Below are 17907 nucleotides of genomic sequence, written 5' to 3' on the forward strand. Positions count from 1 at the left end.
AATCATTCTAGTGTCTGTCCCATCCTAACACATAGCAAACCCTCCTCTGATGTCTCTTTCTGATACTGATCACAGATTGTTCCCCTGGAGAGAGTCTGGGGACATCCTAGGTCGAGTTGACGATTCATTTCATTGCCCCTTTATTATGATTAATTCTCTTACATGTTCATATATTATGTGTATGCCTTTTTAAAGATTTGTAAACCCCACGATTATATATACCCATTAAATATATTCGTTCTCTTTTGGTCCTGACATAGGGACAAGAAGCACCTGTGTCTGCTATCTGTCTGTATTATTTTCCATAATTGGAGGCCGGTACCCTGACAAACCCAAGTAGTATTGTGGGTTGCTTGTTGGACTGCTACTTGTAAGGTTAGCAGTTCGAACCTACCAGCTGCTCTCTGAAGGAGAAAGACTGTCCGCTCCTATAAAGATTTGCAGTCTCAGAAACTGAATGATCAGTGCTCTCTGTTCTGTAGGGTTGCTATGAGTTGTAATCGACTTGGTGACAGTGGGTTTTGGATTTTAGGGGGACAGAAGACCACTATGGGATGTAAATGGGTCCTTTAGAAGATTACCAGGTTGCAAATATAATCAGAACTGAACTCTGATAATAGCAGTAACTGTCAGATCACTTCACTTGTAGCCTTAGCATAATTAAGAGTGTAGGCTTTACTGTTTGCTTGTCATGAGGACTCAGGTAAGTTACTTTTCAGAGTTTAAATTTTTATCTGCAGAATAAGTAAGCAGAATCATACCGATGGCAGTTTTTGTTTTTTAAATCATTTTATTGGGGGCTTGTACAACTCTTATCACAATTCATCCATCCATCCATTGTGTCAAGCACATTTGTGCATTTGTTGCCATCATCATTCTAAAAACATGCTTTCTACTTGAGCCCTCATTTCCCCCCCTCCCTTCCCACCCCACTCCCCTCAAGAACCCTTAATAATTTATAAATTATTATTATTTTGTCATATCTTACACTGCCCGATGTCTCCCTTCACCCACTTTTCTATTATCCATCCCCCAGGGAGGAGGTTATATGTAGATTTTTATAATTGGTTCCCCCTTTCTATCCCATCCTCTCTCCACCCTCCCAGTATCGCCAGTCTCACCACTGGTCCTGAAGGGATCATCTATTCTGGCTTCCCTGTGTTTCCAGTTCCTATCTGTAGCAGTGTACATCCTCTGGTCTAGCCAGATTTGTAAGGTGGAATTAGGATCATGATAGTGGGGGTGGGGGGCAGGGAAGAGGAAGGAAGCATTTAGGAACTAGAGGAACATTGTGTATTTCATCATTGCTGCACTGCAACCTGACTGGCTCATCTCCTCCCCGCGACCCTTCTGTAAGGGGATGTCCAGTTGTTTAAAGATGGGTCTTGGGTCCCCAATCTGTACTCCCCCTCATTCACGATGATTTGGTTTTTTTGTTCTTTGATGCCTGATACCTGATCCCTTCGGCACCTGGTGATTACACAGGGTGGTGTACTTCTTCCATGTGGGCTTTGTTGCTTCTCAGCTAGATGGCCCCGCGTGTTTACCTCCAAGACTTTAAGACCCCAGATGCTATGTCTTTTGATAGCCGGGCACCATCAACTTTCTTCACCACATTTGCTTATGCATCCATTCGTCTTCAGCAATCGTATCAGGGAGGTGAGCACACAATGATAAGAGTTTTTGTTCTTTGATGCCTGATAACTGATGTCTTTGGCACCTTGTGATCATATAGGCTGGTTGCACAGAGTTTTTATGAGGAGGAAGGAAGATGATTTATATGTATGTAATAAGTTTAGCATAATGGAACACTGGTGGCAGAGTGCGTTGCACATTGGGCTGCTAACTGCAAAGTCAGAAGTTTAAACCACCAGCCACTCTACAGGGTTTCTACTCTTATAAAGGGCTTCAGTTTTTGAAACTAAGAGGGTCAGTTCAATCCTGTCTTATAAGGTTTTTATGAGTAGGAATTGATCTGATGGCAGTGATTTTTTTTTAGTTTAGCCTAATACCTGGCAGTATAAACACTTTCATTTATTATACCACATCATCTCAACTGAAGGAGCTCTGGTGGTGTAGTGGTTATGCATTGGGCTGCTAATTTCCAGGTCAGTAATTAAAAACCACCAGTTGCTCCTTGGGAGAAAGATGACACTTTCTATTCCTTTAAAGAGTTAGTCTTAGAAACCCACAGGGGCAATTCTACCCTATAAGGGGTTGCAGTGAGTGGAATTGACTTGATGGCATTTTAAATTTGAGTCTAGGCTTTTTTGTGGGTTTCTGTCAACTGGGTGAAGGTATTTCTAGAGTGAGATTCTTCTGCTTTTGTTCTTCCCCTAATGTTAACCCCTTTGAGCTTGGGTCAGGCATGTCTTAGTCCTCAAAGTAGCATCCTTGCTTTTCAACACCCTAAGGAGGTCCTGTGTAGCAGATTTACCTAATGCAACAGGTCTTTTGCTTTCTTGACTTCTATTTCCATGAGCATTGATTGTGAGTCCAAGCAAGATAAAATCCCTGACAACTTTAACTTTTTCTCCATTTATCATGGAGATTGGCCCACTTGTGAGGATTTGGATCTTCCTTACATGGAGTTGTAATCCACATTGAAGGCTGCAATCCCGATCTCCATCAGCAAGTGCTTCAAGTCCTCCTTGCTCTCAGCAAGCAAAGTTGTATCATGAGCATTACAGGTTTTGTTAATAAGCCTTCCTCCAATCCCTTCTTTCTGGATTTCCAATTTCTAAGAGAACATTGATTGTTCCCTAAGCAGTTAGGAGGAAGAATAGTGAAAGGAAGTGGGGCCAAGTAGGCATGGCACTTGGACCTTCTCCCCTCTCAGGTTTGTCGTGTTTAATCTTGCTCCATATGTATTTCTTTACTGGTGTGAATTCTTTCAACTTGCCATAACATGAATTCTCCAAAATGACATGTTCTAAACTCACTGCCTTCAAGTTGATGTGATTCGTAGCAACCCTAGAGGGCAGTGTAGAACTGCCCTGGGGAATGGTTGGTCTTTTAGAGCTGCTGACCTTGCAGTTCGCCCCCAAAGTGTAACCACTACAACGACCAGGGCTCCTTATAAGTTACATGGTGCTTATTCCATGAAACTTGTGATTTGACTGTGCTTTTCTAGAACAGAAATAAGTCGCATTTGCCTAATGAATTTTTTTCCACCAAGGAGTAAAAGTCACTGCTTGAATGTGTTCCTCGTGTTAAAACTGTCACTAATAATCCCCTTACTGATCATGGAAGCCCTGGTAGTGTCATGGTTAAGTGTTTAACTCCGGGGTCAGCAGTTCTAGTCCACCAGCTGTTCTATGGGAGGAACGTGCAGGAGTCTACTTCCACAAAGTTGGTAGCACTGGAAACCGCAGTGCAAGTCTGCTCTGTACTCGAGGGTTGCCGGGAGTCAAAATGAACTTCATGGTGGGGTTCTTGATCTTGTGCAGGTGACAGCACTGACCATTTTATGTATTTAATATCTAGTTGTCACAGTAACCCTGACATAAGAAGTAGTTCTCTTTTATAGTGAAGGAAACCGAAATTCAGAGAGAAAAAGTAAAATGTTTAGCTTTGCATGACTGGTAAATGACGGAGCTGATTCAAAAGCTTTGGATTCTACATTGCTTGCCTCTACATTTCAGAAGCACTTTAGATGCTTTGGTGCCCGGATTTAAAGGACTCTGTAGTGTGTGTTAGCATGTTGACTCCAGCAGTGTAAGGAATTTTTCAGAGCACTTCTGGAAGTGTTTTGTGATATATTTGTTTGATTTTAAACTGTTGTTAAATCCAGTCAGTTTATTATTAATGCTTTTTAAGGATGGTCCCATAATTAATACAGCATCTAGCATAGTACAAAGAAATAAGCGCCGATGAAATATTTGCTGCTTGAAAAATAAATAACAGAGAGGCAGCAGGTAATGTAGAGGGGCTTGTCATATTAAAATTCATTTCTTTTGGAATGTGAGGCGGGAAGGGTTCTCCTATTTCAGCCTGCTGCAGGGCAGGGCTAGAACTGATTCTAATCACTTTGATTCAGATCACCCAGACCCTTTTCCCTTTGCTTTGACTAATGGAGGGTCATGGTGACTGTGTTTTGCATCTGCTGCTAAAACCCACTTTAGACGTTTCATTCTCCTCAAACCTCGATGAAAAAGACTGCTTTGAAAAGGGAGTCACTGAGTGGCAGCCAAATAAGTAGGTATTCGATTCCTGCCTGAGAAGCCTGTGCAGATGATGCTGATCTAGTGTTGTTTTTTTCCCTCTCCTGCCAGTTAACAGTTTAATCTCAAATATTTTCTCCCTGGGGTGGTATAAGAGTCCAGGCATTCCTCGGAGTCTTTCGTTTTCCACCCCCACTTGCCGAGTGTAGAGTTAGGTAGGTGTGACTTTCCCAAAGCCTGCTTAGGTTTCTTCACTTCTCTGGGTCCAATGGAAACAGAACACTAAAGTTCCCTGCAGTTGATCCGTGTGGAAGCTGAGAAGAAGCAGCCATTTGGTCAGCCTGTCTGTGTAATATATTAGCCCTCACCCCTCCCCATAGCGGTCAGTCTGTAGGTAGGATATACTGCTAAGCGTACAGAAGAGTTGATGGTTCTTGATTCTTTTTGACATTTACTATGGTTGCTGATCCTGATGGTTGGCTCTCAAGATCACTTCAGGAGAAACTTAAGCAAAACAAACAAACCCTACTGTCATGACGCTGATCCTGACTCAGTGACGCTAGGGTTTCTGAGGCTATACATCTTTACAAGAGCACACAACCTCATCTTCCTTAGGAGGATTGCCTGGTGGGGTGGAACCACCAACCTGTGGATAACAATCTAATGCTTACCCTATAATGCCACCAGGCCTCCCGGCAGAAACAGAAAAACTCATTAGTCTCTTTATATGATAAGCTGACCAAAAAACCCCAACCCAAAACAAAAGCCTATTGTCTGGAAGTCAGAATTGCCAGGAAGTCAAATTCTGACTGAGAGTGACTGTGTAACTTAATTATTAGCAATTAGAGTCCAGGGCCTGATTAAACAGATTAGTAGTAGCCTTTTTGCTTTCTTAATTTTTAATGATTTAATTTGCGGTTGTTTGATATTGACTTCCAGATGGTTGTATTTGCTGAATCCTGTATGGTGGCCACCAGGACTGTCTGCTCTTTTCAGGGAGTAAGTACCTAAAACATGACTTATTTAACCAACCATTGTTCAAGGTTATTTTTGACTTGTGGCTTATTCTTTTGCTAGTGTGGTGATGTAGTTCTATGAAACCTTGTAGAAAAAAGAACAACAGCTAACGATTATTATGTATTTACTATTAATCACTGTGCTAAGTGCTTTATATCTATTATACCCAATTTAATCTTCACTACTTTCCTATTAAGAGGTTTTGTTATGCTAATTTTACAGGTTCAGAAAATGAGGCCTATGGGTGCTAAAGGGCTTACCTATAGCACAGTATATATTGGAAGTAGGATGTGACCCGGCAGCCTAACCTCAGAGCCTTAACTACCCTGCTGTACATCAAGCTGGTGCCTTCTGTTTTGTACATATTAGAGCTTTATGTACGATTCCCACTCCTAAAATCCCCCTGCGTTGTTTCCTAGAGTCAGTATACATGCAGGGGCACCCACTCCAACTCTAGTAATCTTTCGTTTTAGTGGTTATCAGTTGGTGTCGTTGAAATATTTTCAGCTTTTAGCATTTTTGTTTCAGGTGAGCTGATTATGTTGCCTTGCTGACTGCATTTGTTTGTCAGCTGTGTCTTGTAGTTGGGGATAGTCAACTCTCTTTGGAGATGAACAGTTAAGGCATCTATATTTTGGGGATTATGCAATAATTTATGGGGACAGATTGCTCTTCTAGGTTTGTCTTAGAGACATATGGAAATTAATTTTTATTGTCTAGATGTACAGATGGGGAATTTCTGGAAGCATCTGATGTAGAAGAGAAAGAAATCTGCTCAGAATTTAAAATTGGCCATGAGGAATTTAAAAAGAGGAGCAGATTTTGTTGGGTGTTAGAGATAAAGAAATCTTTCACATTAAAAAAAAATCTAACAATTCTATTGACATAATTCACATATCATTTAATTCAGTAATTTAAACATATTAAAAAGAATTGTACAATCATCACCACAATCAATTTTCTTTCACACTTTCTGTCTGTAGAGCCAGTCTGTGTTTCACTATTATTGTGAGACATTGACCTAACTGATATTCTTCTGAACACTTTAATTTTTGGAGTACAATTTCTAAATCTATGAAGTAATCATGATATATGATAGTACGCTATTATATTGTACTTTGGGATTTATTTGTGCATTCTGAATTTTAACAACTCTTAACTGAGGTGATTAACACTTGTGTCAGGTGACATGTATACCTATATAAAATTGTATTTCTCATATATTTTATCAATAACATCCTTTTACATTGTGAACTTCTTAATGACATCATTTAAATTGGTCAACTGTGCAGTTCACCCACATTCGATGTTATCAATAACTCTATTTGAGAGTGCTTCTCCCACCCCTCAATCCTTGGTCATTACCAATGAGTGTTCATCTCTGTATAGATCTATTCATATCTTCTTATGAAAGAGCCAACAGGCAATATTTACTTCTTTTGTGGTTGACTTACTTCATTCAGCATAATCTCTAGATTCACCCATCTATGTTTCAAGGACTTTTCATTATTCTTTATGGCTTCTAGATTCCATTGTATGTATGTACCATAATTTGTTTATTCTTTCATTTATTCTTGGACACTTGGGTTGCTTCCATCTTTTTCCAATTGTGAATAATGCTTCAGTGAACCTAAGTGTGCATTTGCTTCTTTTTGTCACGGCTCTTAGATCTCTAGGGTACATTCCAAGGAGGGGCTCATGAGGTATTTCATTTCTAGTTTTGCGAGGGATCACCATACAATCTTCTGTAGTGCTTGTACTGTTTCACAGCCCCACCTGCAATGGATAAGGGCTCTAACCTCCTCACATCCTCTCCTGCATTTTTCTGTACAAAGGACTTTCAAAAGCTCTCTTACAGAAGACTTACGTTGACTGCCCTTTTTGGGGAGAGAAAAAGAAAAACCTTGAAAACAGCAGTCTTTAAATGGGGCATTTCATATTGCTTTCCCTTGAACCTTATTCTTTTTTTAGAGGACAGAAGGCCCCCCCCCCTTTTTTATTAGTCATTTATTGGGAGCTCTTACAGATATTTTAGCAATCCATAATTCAGTTAGATCAAGCATAACTTTACAATTGCTACCATCATTAGTTTCAAACCATTTTTCCATCTTGATCTCTTTGATGTCAGCTCCTCTTTATCCCTTCCCCCACCCCCAATAAACCTTATTATATTATATATTATTATTATTACTACTATTCTTATTTGCCATGTCTTACATCATCCAGTGTATCTATTTACCTGCAATTCTGTTATTTGTTCCCCTCAAGTGGGGTTATACAGTAATCATTTCTATCAACTCCCCCGCACCCCTACTCCACCTTCCCATACCCTCAGGGAATCATTAATCCCATTACTATTTTTGAAGGGTTATCTATCTTGGCTTTCATATAGCAAACACTCTAAATTATACAAATGAACATATGCAGGTTGAACAAGATTAATGAGGTAAAACAAAGACCATAATAGTAAGAGGAAAAATATTAAAGAGCCAGAGGATAGTTATGTTTATGTGTTTCATCAGTGCTATACTGTTCCTTTGACTTATCCTTCCTTTCATGTGGCCCTTCTGTGAGGGAGTGTCCAATTATCTTACAGGTGAGTTTTGGGTCTCCACTTTGTGCAGGCTCCTTCAATTCAATTTGATTGCTTGTTTTTGAACTTCTGATACCTATTTTCATCGACACCTCATGAGCACACAGGCTGGTGTGCTTCTTCCATGTGGGCTTTGTTGCTTATCTGCTAGTTGGTCGCTAGCTTAACTTCCAGTCTTTAAGACCCCAGACACTCTATCTTTTAATAGTTGGGCACCATCAGCTTTCTTCACCACATTTGCTAATGCAGCCATTTTGTCTTCAGTGATGTGTTGGGAAGGTATCATACGTTGTCACATTATAAGAACATACTATTCTTGTACTGAGGTAAGATTAACTAGAGGCCCAAAGTCCATCTGCTTCCTTGTTGTTTATAAGTATACCTTCCCACGCACACACATAGACAAATACACCTATCTTTATATATTTATATACGAGGATGGCACCCTCCAAAAAAAGAAAAAGAAAAAAAGAACTGGAGTTGCACTGGGTGAAGTGGAGCTTTTTAGTATGCATTTTTCTCACTAGGCAAGAATCAGGAAACTCACTCTGAATTAGTGTACCCAGTGGCATCACCTGGGGAAGGTTCTCTATGGTCACAGTGAATTTTTTCATAAAAGCAGTATGGTAGTTATATAATCGTCAATTTAAGGATTAAGAGTGTAGGGGTGGAGTCTAGTCTGTCAATCAGATCATAGCCAACGAGGCTTCTGTGTGGGCATAGCCTTCCCTAAGGATTCTGGGAATTCCGGTATTTCTTTCTTGGATGTGGGATACTCTGCTTGCATTCTGAGAGACATAGCAACTGATTTGTTTTCTCAAATTGACAACAGATTATGTAGCTACCACAAAGATGCTCATAATTTAACAGAAAATAAAAGCATTTTGCATATTACATAAAAAAGAATGGAATCACAGATTTGAAAAACTGTTTTAAGTTTAACAGAGGTCATAAGATTTTTTTGTAAAAAAATTTAAGTACAAAGCTTTGAAAAAAATTTTCATTTTTTGGTGCCCCCTCATATATGCATCTCTCTCTATATATCTATCTAATTTTACTTTATTTTTTTCCCTCTTTTTTTTCCTCCTGCCCCACTGTCATGTTTACCCATTGTTCACCTCTCAGTAATTCTTGGATACGTTTGAATTCATCAAACCCGACCAGAAATGCTCCACCTCCTCACTGTCAATTTTAGAACACGTGCTCTTCCCACGTTCCTGTTGTTATTGGTTCACCACCCGTCCCTCGGCCTCCTCCCCTCCTACTCCACTCCCTCTCCCCACCAACTGTAGGTCCCTTTGCTTTCTCCTTGGAATCCTTGCACCTCATTCTAATCTCTATAGGAGTCCAAGAAATACTTGTTTTGAACATGGAAGACCATGTTATAAAACTGAGGTAGGAGCAAATGCGCTAAGAAGATTTGTAACATTTGAGACTGAAATCACTATGAATACACTAACACTTACTTGTGTTAGAGTTTTGGCAGGTTTGTTCTAAGAACTCCGGCTCTTAAAGGGCCTCAGTGATCTTCCAGAGATGATAGGCGTACATCCTTACTTCTCTTTCAATGGAGTTTCCAATGTATGTTTCTGAAAGGATTTTAGGCTTAAAAGTAGTTGTGTTTTCAATAAAATTCGAGACTTTTTAAAATTTGTGTTTTCATTAATTTTTAAGTGAGGCATTCATTATGCAATATTGAAAATGTTGCCTTGGAACTGATTGTCTTTTTCATTTTATCAAGAACTATTAGGAAGAGGAGGATTTCTACCCCTGTGGAGAGTTTCAGATTGGGGAGCCCACACGGGCAGTTCTGCCCTATTCCATAGGGTTCCTGTGAGTCAAAATTGACCAGTAGCAGAGAGTTTGCTTTGGTTTCTTAGGAAGACACCTCGAAGTAGCAAAGAACTTCAGAGCACCGTCTCCCTGTATATCTTTTCTTTCATATGATCTTATAATTTGATTACTGACATGTGTTTTTCTTTTACTCATTAGATGTACAGTGTTAAACATAATATCTTGATTGAAAAGATATTAAGTGCAAACCACCTTTTTTAATGGATTAAGATGAATGTTTCATCAAGTTAGGAGTTTTGTAGTAGGTGGTGTAGATTAGGATTTTGTTTTCACTTAGCAAGGACAGCAAGATGAGCGCTTCAAGGGAAACAACAATCGTTTGCTTTGTAAATGGTGTTCTTGAGCAGTGACCAAGTGCATTCACTTCACAGCCCATGCAAACTCCACACAGATTGGTTCTTGCCTTTTCAATGGGTCCTGTGGCTTGGTGTTTATCACCGACTGGAATATCATTAAGTCATACAAACCATATAGCTTGACCATGAAATCGAATAGCTGTTTCAAAGGACTCTTTGTAAATCAATTTAATTTCACTATTTCTCAGTCACATCAGTAAAAAAAGATTGTGAAATATGTGTATGAATATTGGGACTTTCCCCCTCCCTTCCTCCTCTCTTCCCTTCCTGCCGTTCAACCTCTGTTTGGCTTTCTTTAAAGTGAGTTGAAGTGTGAAGGTTTCTGTACAGGGGACCTCATTTTATTGCACCGTGCCTTATTGTCCCTGTGCTTTTTACAGATGGAAGGTTTGTGGCTACCCTGCATCCAGCAAGCCTGTTGGCATAATTTTTCAACAGTTTATGCTCACTTCATAGATCTTGATCACATTTGGTAATTCTTAACATTATTTCAAACTTTTCCATAATGCTATTACACAGTTAGTAAAATATAGGATAGTGTAATCATAACTTTTATATGTACTAGGAAACCACAAAAGTTGAGTGACCTGCTTTATTGTGGTAGTTGCTTTACGGCTGTGTTCTTGGTACACTTGCAGTGGCTTTTGGTTGGTCTTTGCGACATAATACCTGCTATCATTGGACTTATCTTCATGCTAAGAGTATTAGGCCACTGCATTTTATAAAATCAAACTGTGTAGTTGGTTTTGGTGCTGTTTTTCGGAGCTAAGAGCAAGTTATTCTGTGAGATGTGGCCTCCGCTACTTTGGTATGCTTTTCTAAAACTATGGTCTTTGCCCTTTGCCTGATGGGTAAGGGGAAGGACTCAAGCCTAAAGAATGGTGTCTCAGTTACGGAGAACCTAGCGCAGTGCTTATGTGTCACATGTGACTGATGAACCTTTTAGGTTTGGATGCCTGGAGTGTTTTCAGCATGTGTCCACGTTTACAGTTGTCCTCTGTTCCTATCTTCCTTTGGTAAGACATGTGAACTTATTGGTTGTATAGAACTTTTAATGTCAATCTTTGATTGTACTAATATGAAATGCTTCTGTGATAATTTCTATTGAGTTGTTTCTGACTCATAGTGATCCTACAGGACAGGGTCGAACTGCCCTTGTGAGTTTCTGAGGCTTGTCCTTTGGAGCTGCTGGTGGTTTAGAACTGCCAACTTTTGTGATTAGCAGCTCCACACATAACCACTATGCCTTCAGGGCTCCTTGCTACTATGGTAGTCCTTCTAAAGCACTGAGAGTTACAGCGGTACGTAGTAAGAGCTGTACTCCAAGATAAGTATTGTACAATTAGGCCGTGGTATGTTTAATTGTGAGTTAAATTTGGGCAATCACATGTATAAAATGGGGAGATTATTTCAAAGATGGCAGGCTTATTTGGGGGTAATAAAGCTGTCTCCAAAAAAAAAGAAAAATTGGACAAGTGCACAAAGACATGTACAGGGATGCGCAGAACAGAAACACCCACAAGACTGAAAACAAAAATGGCCCCAAAACAAAGTGGTGAAATAATGCATGCGTCATACATTGAGACTCTTAGCTTCCAGAGATGTACATGGACGGACACGCAGGCAGTAAAATGACTGGGTGCATATGTCATCATTATAGCTGCATGGTCATTTGAGAGAATAAAGCAGATTGCTAAAACTGAAAAAAAATATGGATTTAACAGTGTGTCCTAAGTTTGGGATGTCTATAGAACTGTATTTAATGCAGTTATAGAATTGATAAGCAGCCATAAGTCTTATCCTCTATCAATGATTCTATAACCTTTAACTGCTGACTCGGTGTTTTATAGGAATTCACATGGGAGAGATTATCACAGGACATAGAGATTGAAGCAAACTTCATGGATATTTTATTTATGGACATCATGACCAAGGCTGGGGCTTGAAGACAGAACTAGGAGAGACATTGATGTGGAGGAGGGAATTACCAGTATAAGGAACTCAGTGAAGGGACATTACAGGATGCATTTGAAGGGCCACTTTAGTTAAAGCACCTGAGGCGTATATTGGGATGTATAGGAAGGTGAGATTGGGGCTTGGACATCTTGGACATTGAGTACCATGTAGGAGACTCTAAACTTTTGTGAAACAGTGAAGTGATTAATCATTTATTTATTTGTTTATCAGTCAAGTATTGGCTATATCCCAGATACAATCTAGGGAGCATTACTTTGAAGATCCTAAAGTTAACATCTATCTGTCTTGGTGACATTTCTGTTGACATAAGTCTACATCAGACATTTGGCAGTACATGTATGTGCTTCATTGGTCAATTTACAAGCCATTGAGTTACCTAAACTCCAACTGTGTAAGTTTCTAGAAACTTTGGGTTCTTGTAAACCAATCAAAAATTGTATAGGAAATGATGTTTTCATCATTGACCGAAATTATTTTGAAGAGTAAAGTGCACCTGACACACCTTAGGCTATATTAAACTGCCTGGAATACATACAAAAGCTGGACAATGAATCAGGAAGACCGAAGCAGACTGATGCCTTTAATTAATGGTGCTGGTGAAGACCATTGAATATTCCACGGACTTCCAGAAGAACGAGCAAATCAGTGTTGGAAGAAGCTAGAATGCTCTTTAGAAGCAAGAGGATGAGGCTTCCTTCCATGTTCTTTGGCCATGTTACCGGGAGAGCCTTCTCTCTGGAGAAGGAGAGATACCATGCTTGTTAAAGTAGAGGGTCAGTAAGAAAGGGAGACCCTCAAGAGGAGACAGTGGCTACAGCAGTGGACTCAAACATAGCAGTGATTGCGATGATGGAACAGAACCAGGCAAGATTTCATTCTGTGTACATTGGGTTACGATGAGTGCGAATCAACTTGCTGGCTCCTAAAAACAGCAACAACCACCATAATTTTAATACTTGACATGATCAATTTTCAGTTGAGACTTTTCTTTTCTTTTTGTATCTCAAGATAGATCTTTAATTTTTTCTAAAGTTTTATCAGCATATAATTCACACATCATTATCCAACAGTTCAATCATATTAAGAATTGTGTAATCATCCCTACAATCAATTTTAGAATATTTTCAATTTTTTGAACTCATCGATATTAGTTCTCATGTTCCCCCAACCTCCCAGACCATACTCCCAAGCACCTATTAATTTACTTATTGTCTATATAGATTTGCCTATCATAGATTTCATATACAGAAAAATATTAAAAGCAAACAAACAACCTAAAAAACCCTAAAAACAATAACAAAAGAAAAAATCTCTGAAAAGAAAGCAGAAAACATTAAGAACAGAAGCAACTTTAAAATAGGTCAAAAGGGAGATCAGCTTATAAAGTGTCAAATTTTTGCCTAACTGCACCTGCAGTAGTCCGTTTTGGGAAGCATTCTGCACGATAGAAAGGCTGTTCACATCCTTGGCCTACATGGTCAGAGGGGATTCACCAGAGGCTTCGTGCACATGCATTTCCCCTTTACTTTTTTTAACAAACGGAAACCATTTTAAAATGGGCCTAAAGGGAGATCAAATGATAAGATATTGCATTTTAACTTAACTCCATTTGCCATAATTGACTATCCAGAGCTGTCTGTCTGTTTAAAAGGTTATTCATATTCTTCCGTTGTGCTCAGAGAGAATTCATTGGCAGCTTAATCCTTATGTGGACCCTGCCAACAGATTTGGGCTTCCGCTGTCATCCGTAGCCTTCTGCAAACCAGGTGTTCACAGTTTAAGCTCTGATACTATTTCCCTCCATTGGATTTGAATTTTATTATTTATAATCCTTGGATCACCCAGGCTGGTATCCTCCTTCTATGTGGACTTAATTGATGCCTCACTTAGATGGCTGCTTGTTTGATAACAACTCTTTAAGATCTCAGATGTTGTTCCTTCGGATAGCCACGCACCATGCAGTTTCTTCACCACCTTTTGCTGAAGCACTCATATCTTCAGTCCAGTTGAGACTTTAAAAACTGCAAGATTACTTTAGCAACTTTTTATTTCCTGTAGATACTATTTGATTTAGGTTCAATTAAAATTTACATAAGAGCAAGTTAAATTAGTTAAAATTTAAAGTTTAAATTAAATTAGTTAACATCAAACTTCTAAAATACTCCAATGAACTCACAATTGGACCAAATAATCTTGTACCCTTCTGTGTAGTTGGGGGATAGAATGGATGCTCTGATGGTTCTCACTCGATCATCCTGCATGGACTAAAGAATTTTAATTGAGATAAAGTGAATGTTTATTTGTCTTGTTATTGTTATTTTAATCAGAAAAGGTTAGCAAAGAATGCTGGGTAGCTTTCATAGCGTATTACAGACTGAGAGTGGGATGGTGTTCTTTGCTTTCAATTTGGTTCCAATGCATTGTGACTCTTTAGGTACAGGAGAACTGTTCCATAGAGTCTTCTTGACTGTAACCTTTACCAAAGTAGATCCGTCATCCTTCCTAGAGGTGCTGGTGGGATCAAACTGCTCACTTTTCCGTTCACAGAAGAGCCCTAGGGCTCATTTGAAAGTGGTATAGATCCCCGTCAGTCTTTGAGAATAAATAGACTTTCCATGAAGTGGTAGGTGTGGTTGAGATAAAGCACAAGTACATCCTCACGAGAACTCATGAGTATGGCAGAAGTTTGGGTGTCAGGTCTGTTCTTCAGATTGTCTAGCTTGATCATGGCTACTTCTGAAGGCGTAGGTCCTTGAGTTGATTACACTTAATATTTGGATCCCCATAAGTACTGCCTGACATCCTGCTGACCTATGACCATAAACCTTGTGATCTTTAACACCGTCGGACAGTTAGTTGTATATTTAAACTGTGTGGAAAGACTTGCCATGGAAAGTGTGGGAGATTGGGTTTGGCCAGGGAAGGGAGTAGAAAAACACGGGCCAGCTGTTCTGCCTTGTTCTTCAGGATTTATGTCCCTTTAGTTGCTGATCACGTTCCTCCTGTGACCACTGCCTTGCTGTGACTATCTGCATGACACTATGGTATAATGTATGGGTTGTGAGGACTTCATTTCATTTTAGATGTTTTGAATTGAGCTTTAAATTAACTTGACAGAAACCAGACTCATTTTTCCTCAGAGACGCTTAGTGGGATCAGAGCCAGATGACCTGGGCTTGAGTCTTGGCTCCTCCTCTTACTGTGTCATATTGAATAACAGATCTAGTTTTTCTTAATTCACTTTTTTATTAGTAAAGGGGAGATACATTTTTATTGCAGGTTATTAAAACGAGGCTTAAAGAAGTTGCAAAGACAGTATTTTATGAAATTCTAAAGGGCTATTTGAATGTCTTTAATAGATTGTGAATCTGTGGAGCACAGTTAGTGGGTCCTAACTGTCATCTGGCATAGCCACAATGTTTAGGCTAAGATTTTGAAGTTGTAAGCTCTTTGAGGGCAGGATTTTTGTCTATTTTGCACCTCTGTGTCCTCAGCATCTTTATAAAATCTGGTGCTTATTTCATTTTCTTTATTTCTTATCTTAAAAACTTTATCATTTTCTTTTCTATTCACCCTTCTACTCCAGGTTGATTGTTTCTTCATCTTGGAAAAAAAAGTGCCTATCACAGAGCATCACCCTCTGTGCTATGGCTGGTTGAGCTAACCCTGGTTGCTAGTCCTGCAAAGGAAGCAGAGAGGAGTTTAGCCACAGGTTGTCTTTAGATCTTTGTTTGCCTCAAATAAAAATGAGATAAGATCTGTCGGAATCTGGCAGGCACAAATTCTGAAAGATACTTGAGTAAAGGCAGACAGACAAACAGGAGTTCAGGCTTATCAGTGGAGTGAAGAATCCACAAGAAGTTTGGTCTGGATCCTGTGAAAGGTAATTTAACCTGTAGTGGAGTCCCCGAGGCTTTACTGTGGAGACATGCTGTCACAGCCACATAGTTCATGTTGCTTCAGCTAAGCTTACACATCTGACATGTCACCCAAGCTTCACACTTTCAAAATTATTACCTTGTTTATATGCTAATGCATTCAAATCAGCCTGCCAAGGCTAAGTGTTCAGCTGTGAATCAGAAGGTTAGCAGTTTTAACCGGGTGATAACTCCCATGCAGATTGGTGTTGGGTACTGTTGAGAGTTTGTTCTAACTCATCGAGTCCCTGTTTGCAACACAAAGAAACACTGCCTCCTCCTCTGCCAGCCTCATAATTATTGTATTTTAGCTCACTTGTTGCAGCCACTGTGTTCGAGCCGTCTTGTTTGAGAGTCAGCCTTTTCCCTTGACCCCCAACTTCATCAAGCTTGATGTCCTTTTCCAGGGACTGGTCTTTCCTGACAGTATGTCCAAAGTATGTGAGACATAGTCTCGCCATCCTTGCTTCTGAGGAGCATTCAGGCTGTACTTTTTCCAGAACAGGTTTGTTCATTTGTCTGGCAGCCCATGGTATATTTGATAGTTTTAGCCAGTGCCATAATTCAAAGGCCTAAATTATTCTTCGGTCTTTCTTATTCACTATTCAGCTTTCACATGCATGTGAGGCCGTTGAAACACCATGGCTTGAGTCAGGCACACCTCAGTCTTCAGTGACAGCTTTGCTTTGTAACACTTTAAAGGGGTCTTTTGCGCTTACTTATGAAGATCATAGACACTCTTCAGTCTGGATTGCATCTCAATATACAGAAAACAAAAACTCTCACAGCTTGCCCAATAAGTATATTGGATAAACAGAGAAAATATTGATGATGTCCAAGACTTTCATTTTACTTTGATTCACAATCAATGCCATAGAAGTGTCAGTCAGGAAATTAAGTTGTGCATTGCATTGGGGGGATCTGCTACAAAGACTTCACTTGTAATATTACAGCCTAGGGAACCCCATGGGGCGGTTTTCCTCTGTCCTGTAGCGTCACTCTGCTTAGGAATTGACTTGGTGGCACATAATTATACATTGTTAAATGATAGTTAAGATTCTATATTTAAGACACCAACCCTGTAAATTTTTTTAGTAGGTTAAAGACGTTCTCAATTGTTTTCCTGAAAGTGATTCTTAATAGTATATGCTAGCTACATGGGAGTGGGTACATTTTCAATTTGTATGTATTCAGCTATAAAGTGGAATAATCATTGCTTTGCAAACTTGTTGTTGGAATAAAAAGTAACACATGTAAAGTACCCAGCAAAGTGCCAGGTATAAAACAGGAATTCAGTTAAGGAGTGGGTATTACTAGTATTATTTTAAAAATCATTTTATTGGGGGCTCATACAGCTCTCATCACAATCCATACATCCATCCATTGTGTCAAGTACGTTTGTACACTTGTTGCCCTCATCATTCTCAAAGCATTTTCTTTATACATGGTATCAGCTCCTCATCCCCCCTCCCACATCTCCCCCGTCCTCACTCACAAACCCTTGATGAATTTATAAATTATTATTTTTTCATGTCTTACACTGAGTGGGCATTGTTATTTGTGGCTGTAGGCTTAAGGTGTTATCATTAGCCGACTACTTGACATTAGTAGAGCACAAGCATTCTAAATGTTTTCCGTCTTGGGTATTTCAGTTTTATTTTCAGACTAATTATTTGTTATGCTCTCCCTTCATAGATCCCTATGAGAGTAGACCCATCCTATTTCTGTTGGATTAGTGCAATAGCTCACAAGGCATCAATTAGCCATAGAAGCAGCTTCCTTGAAAGATAGAGAATTCCAAATTTGAAAGGCCCATGTGGACTTTAATTTTACATGGGTTATATTTATGCCCTTGATATAGCTATGAATAATCTTCTCAAGCTAAATCAGAGTCACTTCCCTGTCTTCTACATCTTAAAAAACAAACAAATGAAACTTTGATATTACAGTTGGTTTTCTAGCCACGGTGCTATGATCTGTGGTATAAATCTACGCCCTTTCTATAACTAAGAGAAACATTAAAAAAGCTG

General features: G+C 39.4%; 1 protein-coding gene across 8 annotated transcripts in view; it reads left to right on the top strand.

Moving 5' to 3' along the window:
- Positions 1–17907, top strand: part of DISP1 (dispatched RND transporter family member 1) — a 222089-nt gene that overhangs the window by 18256 nt on the left and 185926 nt on the right. For 6 of the 8 annotated variants that reach the window (XM_075530549.1, XM_075530583.1, XM_075530576.1 and 3 more), the window contains exon 2: positions 5103–5162. The exons of the other annotated variants lie outside the window; for them this stretch is intronic. The gene's annotated coding sequence lies outside the window, so the exon portion shown is untranslated. The remainder of the gene's footprint in view (positions 1–5102; positions 5163–17907) is intronic. 8 annotated transcript variants of the gene reach the window in all.

This window comes from Tenrec ecaudatus, chromosome 1, assembly GCF_050624435.1.
Source record: "Tenrec ecaudatus isolate mTenEca1 chromosome 1, mTenEca1.hap1, whole genome shotgun sequence".
Classification (NCBI taxonomy): domain Eukaryota; kingdom Metazoa; phylum Chordata; class Mammalia; order Afrosoricida; family Tenrecidae; genus Tenrec; species Tenrec ecaudatus.